Source organism: Salmo salar, chromosome 11 (genome assembly GCF_965601325.2).
Source record: "Salmo salar chromosome 11, fSalSal1, whole genome shotgun sequence".
Lineage (NCBI taxonomy): Eukaryota > Metazoa > Chordata > Actinopteri > Salmoniformes > Salmonidae > Salmo > Salmo salar.
In genome coordinates this window covers 112,252,144-112,259,376 of record NC_138301.1, presented here as the reverse complement: position 1 = coordinate 112,259,376, position 7,233 = coordinate 112,252,144, and the positions used below count along the sequence as shown (strand labels likewise).

Sequence of the window (7,233 nt, the reverse complement as noted above, 5' to 3'; positions counted from 1 at the left end):
ATTTAAAAAATGATATAACATTTCTTTAGGTATAATTTTTTAGAGATTTCTGTTACTGTCCCCACTACAAAAAAATACTTAAATATATTTAATTTTGTCCTTGAAACATTTAATCAAAATTCTGTAGATTTAAATGTATTCCTCTGGTGAATCGGCTGAAAGGCTGGTCGTGGCTCACATAAACAGCATCCTCCCGGATACCCTAGACTCACTCCAATTTGCATACCACCCCAACAGATCCACAGATGACGCAATCTCAATCGCACACCACACTGCCCTTTCCCACCTGGACAAAAGGAACATCTATGTGAGAATGTTGTTCATTGACTACAACTCAGCGTTCAATGCCATATTGCCCACAAAGGTAATCACTAAGGTAAGGACCCTGGGACTAAAACCCTCCCTCTGCGACTGGATCCTGCACTTCCTGACGGGCAGCCCCCAGGTGGTAATGGTAGGCAACAACACGTCTGCCACGCTGATCCTCAACACTGGGGCCCCTCAGGGGTGTGTACTTAGTCCCATCCTGTACACCCTGTTCACCCACGACTGCGTGGCCAAACATGACTCCAACACCATCATTAAGTTTGCTGACGACACAACAGTGGTAGGCCTGATAACTGACAACGATGAAACAGCCTATAGGGAGAAGGTCAGAGAAATGGCAGTGTGGTGCCAGGACAACAACCTCTCCCTCAATGTGAGCAAGACAAAGGAGCTGATCGTGGACTACAGGAATAGGCGGGCCGAACAGGCCTCCATTAACATCAAGAGGGCTGTAGTGGAGCGTGACGAGAGTTTCAAGTTCCTTGGTGTCCACATCACCAACGAACTATCATGGTCCAAACACACCAAGACAGTTGTTAAGAGGGCATGACAACACCTTTTCCCCCTCAGGAGACTGAAAAGATTTGGAATGGGTCCCCAGATCCTCAAAAAGTTCTCCAGCTGCACCATCGAGAGCATCGTGACCGGTTGCATCACCGCCTGGTATGGCAACTGATTTTTGCCCTAGCACTACACAGCTGATTCAAATAATCAACTCATCATCAAGCTTTGATTAGTTGAATCGGCTGTGTAGACAGTGCTAGGGCAAAAACCAAAACGTGCACCCATTCGTGTCCCCAGGACCGAGTTTCGGGAAAACCTGCCCTACACCCATTAAAACCGCACCACTATTCCACTACTTTGGCCCTGTCTGATCCTACACCAGGTCGGCAGCCTGGGAGAACGGACGCGGTCGTTCTACACACTTTGTAATTCTTCTGCAATAAAATCTTGTACACCCAAGAACTTCTCTGCAGCTGCCACCACAACATCTGTTTTCTGTGACTTATGTTTAATGCAGTAGAGTTGATAACCATGGCTATGACCACTAAGAAGCCAACCTTACTGAAGCAGATGTTTTTCTTATCGGTCTCTATTGGCCTTGGCCTACTCACAATGTCATCTTCAACCTAGCTCACGGACCCATCTTCCTTTACTACTGTCTTCACTGCCTCAGCATATGACACCTTCTGTACTACTCTGACCCTGGCTCAGCGTCTTCCCAGCATACACTGCAGCAAAAAGCATTCTCAAGTGATCAGACCAAAACACACACACACGCACCTTCATACATTGTATACAGTCATTGACACACACACACACACACCACATAGACAGTTTTATAAAAGTGTATAACTATTATTTCAGAGTGAAAACAACATCTTCAACATTCATCTGTGGATCATTTTCTTGTGTATGGTGAATAGTTCTACCTGCATGGTTGTGTGTATATATAGGAGTGGTTCATTGAGGAAAGGGGAAAGTAATTTACCCCCAGTCTCTCAGGTGATGATTAGGATCCTGAGCTGAGGTTAAATATAACCTAATATTATTATTTTTAAATCCCTTTCTTGCAATTTTCACAAGTATTTTGTACATTTTCGCAACTCTAAGGACAAAAATATAAACAGATTATCAAAACAGCTCATGTTTCATAACTCTAAGCACAAAAATCTAAACAGATTATCAAAACAGCTCATGTTTCATAACTCTTAAGCACAAAAATCTAAACAGCTTGAAGCGTAACTAAAGACCTGGGTTCGATCCCAGGCGGTGCACAATTGGCCCAGCGTTGTCCGGGTTAGGGGAGGGTTTGGCTGGGGGGGCTTTACTTGGCTCATCGCGCTCTAGCGACTCCTTGTGACGGGCCGGGCGCCTGCAGAATGACTTCGGGTCATCAGTTGAACGGTGTTTCCTCCGACACATTGGTGCAGCTGGCTTCTGGGTTAAGCGGGTGGGTGTTAAGAAGAGCGGTTAGACGGGTCATGTTTTGGAGGACGCATGACTCGACCTTCTCCTCTCCTGAACCCGTTGGCGAGTTGCGACGATGAGACTAGATCGAAATTCGGGAGCAAAAGTACATATATTTATATCGCAGAAATACCTTATTTACATAAGTATTCCTTTGCTATGAGACTTCAAATTGACCTCAGGTACATGCTGTTTCCATTGATTATCCTTGAGATGTTTCTACAACTTGATTGGAGAGTCCACCTGTGGTAAATTCAATTGATTAGACATGATTTGGAAAGGCACACACCTGTCTATATAAGGTCCCATTACATTTTTTACATTTTAGTTGATGCTCTTATCGAGAGCGAATTACAGTATTGAATGCATACATTTCATACATTTTTTTTCCTTTCCATACTGGTCCCCCGTGGGAATCGAACCCACAACCCTGGCGTTGCAAACGCCATGCTCTACCAACTGAGCCACACGGGACCACACTATGTCCCATAGTTGACAATGCATGTCAGAGCAAAGAAATCAAGCCATGCGGTCGAAGGAACTGTCCGTAGAGCTCCAAGATAGGATTGTGTCGAGGCACAGATCTGGGGAAGGGTACCAAAACATATCTGCATCATTGAAGGTCCCCAAGAACACAGTGGCCTCAATCATTCTTAAATGCAAGAAATTTGTAACCACCAAGACTCTTCCTAGAGCTGGCCACCCGGCCAAACTAAGCAATCGGGGGAGAATCAGGTATTTATGTTAGAGTGGCCAGACTGAAGCCACTGCTGAGTAAAAGGCACATGACAGCCTACTTGGAGTTTGTCAAAAGGCACCTAAAGGACTCTCAGACTATGAGAAACAAGATTCTTTGGTCTGATGAAACCAAGATTGAATTCTTTGGCCTGACTGCCAAAGGTCACATCTGGAGGCAACCTGGCACCATCCTGTAATATTCATATGTGAATACATACTGAATTATAATTGGATGCATTTTACCGCCGTATCATACTGTGCGGTGATTGGTTAAGACCACCCAGACGGTTAGGTCATGGGCAGTTGATCGTGGTTGGAGATAGGCTAACATGTAGTTGTAGCTAGTTAATAAAGAGTTATGTTAAGAAACATCCTGTAGTTCTGCGTTTTATTATTTTGTACAAAGTGTACAAAACAAGACACATCCCTATGGTGTAGCATGGTGGTGGGGATGTTTTTCAGCGGCAAGGAGACTAGTCAGGATCAAGTGAAAGATCAACTGCGTAAATTACAGAGATCCTTGATGAAAACCTGCTCCAAAGCGCTCAGACTGGGGAGAAGGTTTACCTTCCAATAGGACAACGACCCTAAGCACACAGCCAAGACACTGCAGGAGTGGATTCGGGACAAGTCTCTGAATGTCCTTGAGTGGCCCAGCCAGAGCCCAGACTTGAACCTGATCGAACATCTCTGGATAGACCTGAAAATAGCTGTGCAGCGACGCTCCCCATCCAACCTGACAGAACTTGAGGAGACTCGAGGCTGTAATTGCTGCTAAAGGTGCTTTAACAAAGTACTGAGTAATGGGTTTGAATGCTTAAGTAAATGTGATATTTCAGTTTAACATTATCAAGAATATTCAGTGGAATGCCATACAAACATCATTGACAATAGTCATTTTTCCAAAGTTAATTATTATTATTGTTATTTTTTTTTTTTACAATGAGCCCTATCAGCTTGTTTTCAACATGCATTGCTTTATAAACCAAAGTATAGACACGTTTGTTTTGTTTTAGTGGGAGGGAGGGAGGGGGGGGCAGGGCACTGGAGGTGCTATTACGCCCTCTAGCGAGCAATCGCTTCTCCGAGAAGGCTACGAGGTGAAGGAGGGTGGCGAGTCCTCATGTTTCTCTCCACCAGTAACAAACCACATCTAAACCGGGACGCCCCGATACTGGTAAAGCTAGCTACTGCCTAATGTCAACTCTAAATCCAGATTGTATACACCAAGCTGGTCGTGTCGACGAAACAATCAAGTGGGTAAGTTGCTATTTTGTTAAATGTGTTTGTCCAGTAAGCGTGCATCTGGAAAGCACGCACGTTTTATGGGGAACGCTAGCCTCTGAAAGTCCCCCTTTCTCCGAATTTGACTCAAGAGTGAGTGGCAGCTAGCTAGGTAAGCGACAAAGCAACGAGGACATGGCTAACGTCAGTTAGCTAGATATGTAAATGTTCGTGTCTAAAATCTTAACTACTGTTGCTTGTGAGCTGTCTTTATCACAAACAAAGAGTTTACAGTGATTTATTATTCTGGAGAACTGCCATGCTGTTGCATGATAGCTAGTTTGCTAGCCTTATCAGGTGGTGATGTTAGTTTTTCACTGATTCAATTAGCCAGCTAGTTCTGTTAGCCAGCTAATCATGACTTGAAAAGCCCCGAAACTAGCTGGCAGGCTATGTTGGGTAGGATGGCGTTTACGTACATTGTAGCTAGAACATTTGTTTATATGCACAGTTGCTGAGTAATGATTGATGATTAGATCTACTATAATGCGTGCTCATTTAACGTTACTTAGATTTCAGAAGACTCACACTTTGCTTTGGGCTGATAAATATAAAACAACATAGTAACAAGGATATGTTGAATGCATCTTATTATGCCTATGTTTAAGTGTAACCATACCGGTTTCCAATGCACACTTTATAATATAACGTGAGAACTCCAGTGATGGAGCCTGACGCAATGTAATTCGCACGTAAACCATAACATTGGTTTTGTGGGTACTTGGCCATGGCTACTAAATTGGTGAATTATGCTTCCAGTTTGAGTGTGATAACTGAAGTGTAGCTAACTAAAAATGCAATAATATCAATTTTTGGTTGTCACTTGTGTGTTGAAGTAGGCTACCTTTGTTGAGTTGACTGGTCTGTTGTACAATGCCATTTCAAGTCGACTCGGTTTGCTATGGATATGTGCTTTCAGAAAGTATTCATGCCCCTTGACTTATTCCACATTCTATTACAGCCTGAATTCAAAATGGCTAAAACAAATTCTTACCATCTACACAATACCTTATATTGACAAAGTGAAAATGTATTTAGAAATATGTTTACAGATATGTCATGTACACAAGTATTCACACCCCTGAGCCAATACCTGTTAGAATTACATTTGGCAGCGATTACAGCTGTCAGTCTTTCTGGATTGTACAGTATTTGCACATTATACTTAAAAAAAAAAAAAATCTTCCAGCTCTGTCAAGTTGATTGTTAACCATTGCTAGACAGGAACTCTGCAGAAAGGTGAATTAATCTCCAAGTGTCTGTTGGAAAGCAGACTGAACCAGGTTTTTCTCTAGGATTTTGAGTGTGCTTAGCGATATTCCATTTATTTTTGTTTAAAAAGCTCCCTACTCCTTGCCTATGACAAGCATACCCATAACATGGTTCAGCCACTACCATGCTTGAACATATTAAGTTGTTGCAGTGTTAGATGTGTCCCAAACAGCCGTTCAACTCTATCTGTTTTAAAGTCACCGTTGGGCTCATGGTGAAATCCCTGAGTGGTTTCCTTCCACTCCTGCAACTGAGTTCGGAATGACGCCTGTATCTTTGTGGTGACTGGATATATTGATACACGATCCAATGTGTAATTAATAACTTCATGCTTAAAGGGTCTGCTTCCCCCCATCTGCCAATAGGTGCCCATCTTTGCGAGGCATTGGAAAATCTCCCTGGTCTTTGTGTTTGAATCAGTGTTTGAAATTTGAGGGACCTTACAAAATGATCTGTATCTGTGGGGTACAGAGACGAGGTAGTCATTCAAAATTTGTTAACCGCTTATTGCACACAGTCCATGTACAGTTGAAGTCGGAAGTTTACATACACTTAGGTTGGAGTCATTAAAACTTGTTTTTCAACCACACCATACATTTCTTGTTAACAAACTATAGTTTTGGCAAGTCGGTAAGAACATCTACTTTGTGCCTGACGCAAATAATTTTTCCAACAATTGTTTACAGACAGATTATTTCACTTATAATTCACTGTATCACAATTCCAGTGGGTCAGAAGTTTACACACACTAAGTTGACTGTGCCTTTAAACAGCTTGGAAAATTCCAGAAAATGGTGTCATGGCTTTAGAAGCTTCTGAAAGGCTAATTGACATCATTTGAGTCAATTGGAGGTGTACCTGTGGATGTATTTCAAGGCCTACCTTCAAACTTAGTGCCTCTTTGCTTGACATCATGGGAAAATCAAAAGATATCAGCCAAGACCTCAGAAAAAAAATTGTAGACCTCCACAAGTATGGTTCATCCTTGGGAGCAATTTCCATACGCTTGAAGGTACCACGTTCATCTGTACAAACAATAATACGCAAGTATAAACACCATGGGACTACGCAGCCGTCATACCGCTCAGGAAGGAGACGCTTTCTGTCTCCTAGAGATGAACGTACTTTGGTGCGAAAAGTGCAAATCAATCCCAGAACAACAGCAAAGGACCTTGTGAAGATGCTGGAGGAAACTGGTACAAAAAGTATCTATATCCACAGTAAAACAAGTCTTATATCGACATAACCTGAAAGGCCGCTCAGCAAGGAAGAAGCCACTGCTCCATAACCGCCATAAAAAAAGACAGACTGCGGTTTGCAACTGCACATGGGGTCAAAGATTGTACTTTTTGGAGAAATGTCTTCTGGTCTGATGAAACAAAAATAGAACTGTTTGGCCATAATGACCATCGTTATGTTTGGAGGAAAAAGAGAGGCTTGCAAACCGAAGAACACCATCCCAACCAATATTGAAGCAACATCTCACGACATCAGTCAGGAAGTTAAAGCTTGGTTGCAAATGGGTCTTCGAAATGGACAATGACCCCAAGCATACTTCCAAAGTTGTGGCAAAATGGCTTAAGGACAACAAAGTCAAGGTATTGGAGTGGCCATCACAAAGCCCTGACCTCAATCCTATAG

At 42.7% G+C, this 7,233-nt stretch overlaps 1 protein-coding gene and 1 non-coding gene across 5 annotated transcripts in view; one reads left to right on the top strand and one right to left on the bottom strand.

Moving 5' to 3' along the window:
- Positions 1-2,698: 2,698 nt before the first annotated feature.
- On the bottom strand, positions 2,699-2,774 carry trnaa-ugc (transfer RNA alanine (anticodon UGC)). Its single transcript has one exon. It is a non-coding gene; the product is annotated as a tRNA-Ala (tRNA).
- Positions 2,775-4,127: 1,353 nt separating this feature from the next.
- The window catches only part of LOC106563726 (bifunctional heparan sulfate N-deacetylase/N-sulfotransferase 1), a 139,074-nt gene continuing 135,968 nt past the window's right edge, over positions 4,128-7,233 (top strand). For 3 of the 4 annotated variants that reach the window (XR_014379475.1, XM_014129548.3, XM_045690147.2), the window contains exon 1: positions 4,128-4,296. The gene's annotated coding sequence lies outside the window, so the exon portion shown is untranslated. The remainder of the gene's footprint in view (positions 4,297-7,233) is intronic. The other variant, XM_045690149.2, reaches the window with a different exon arrangement.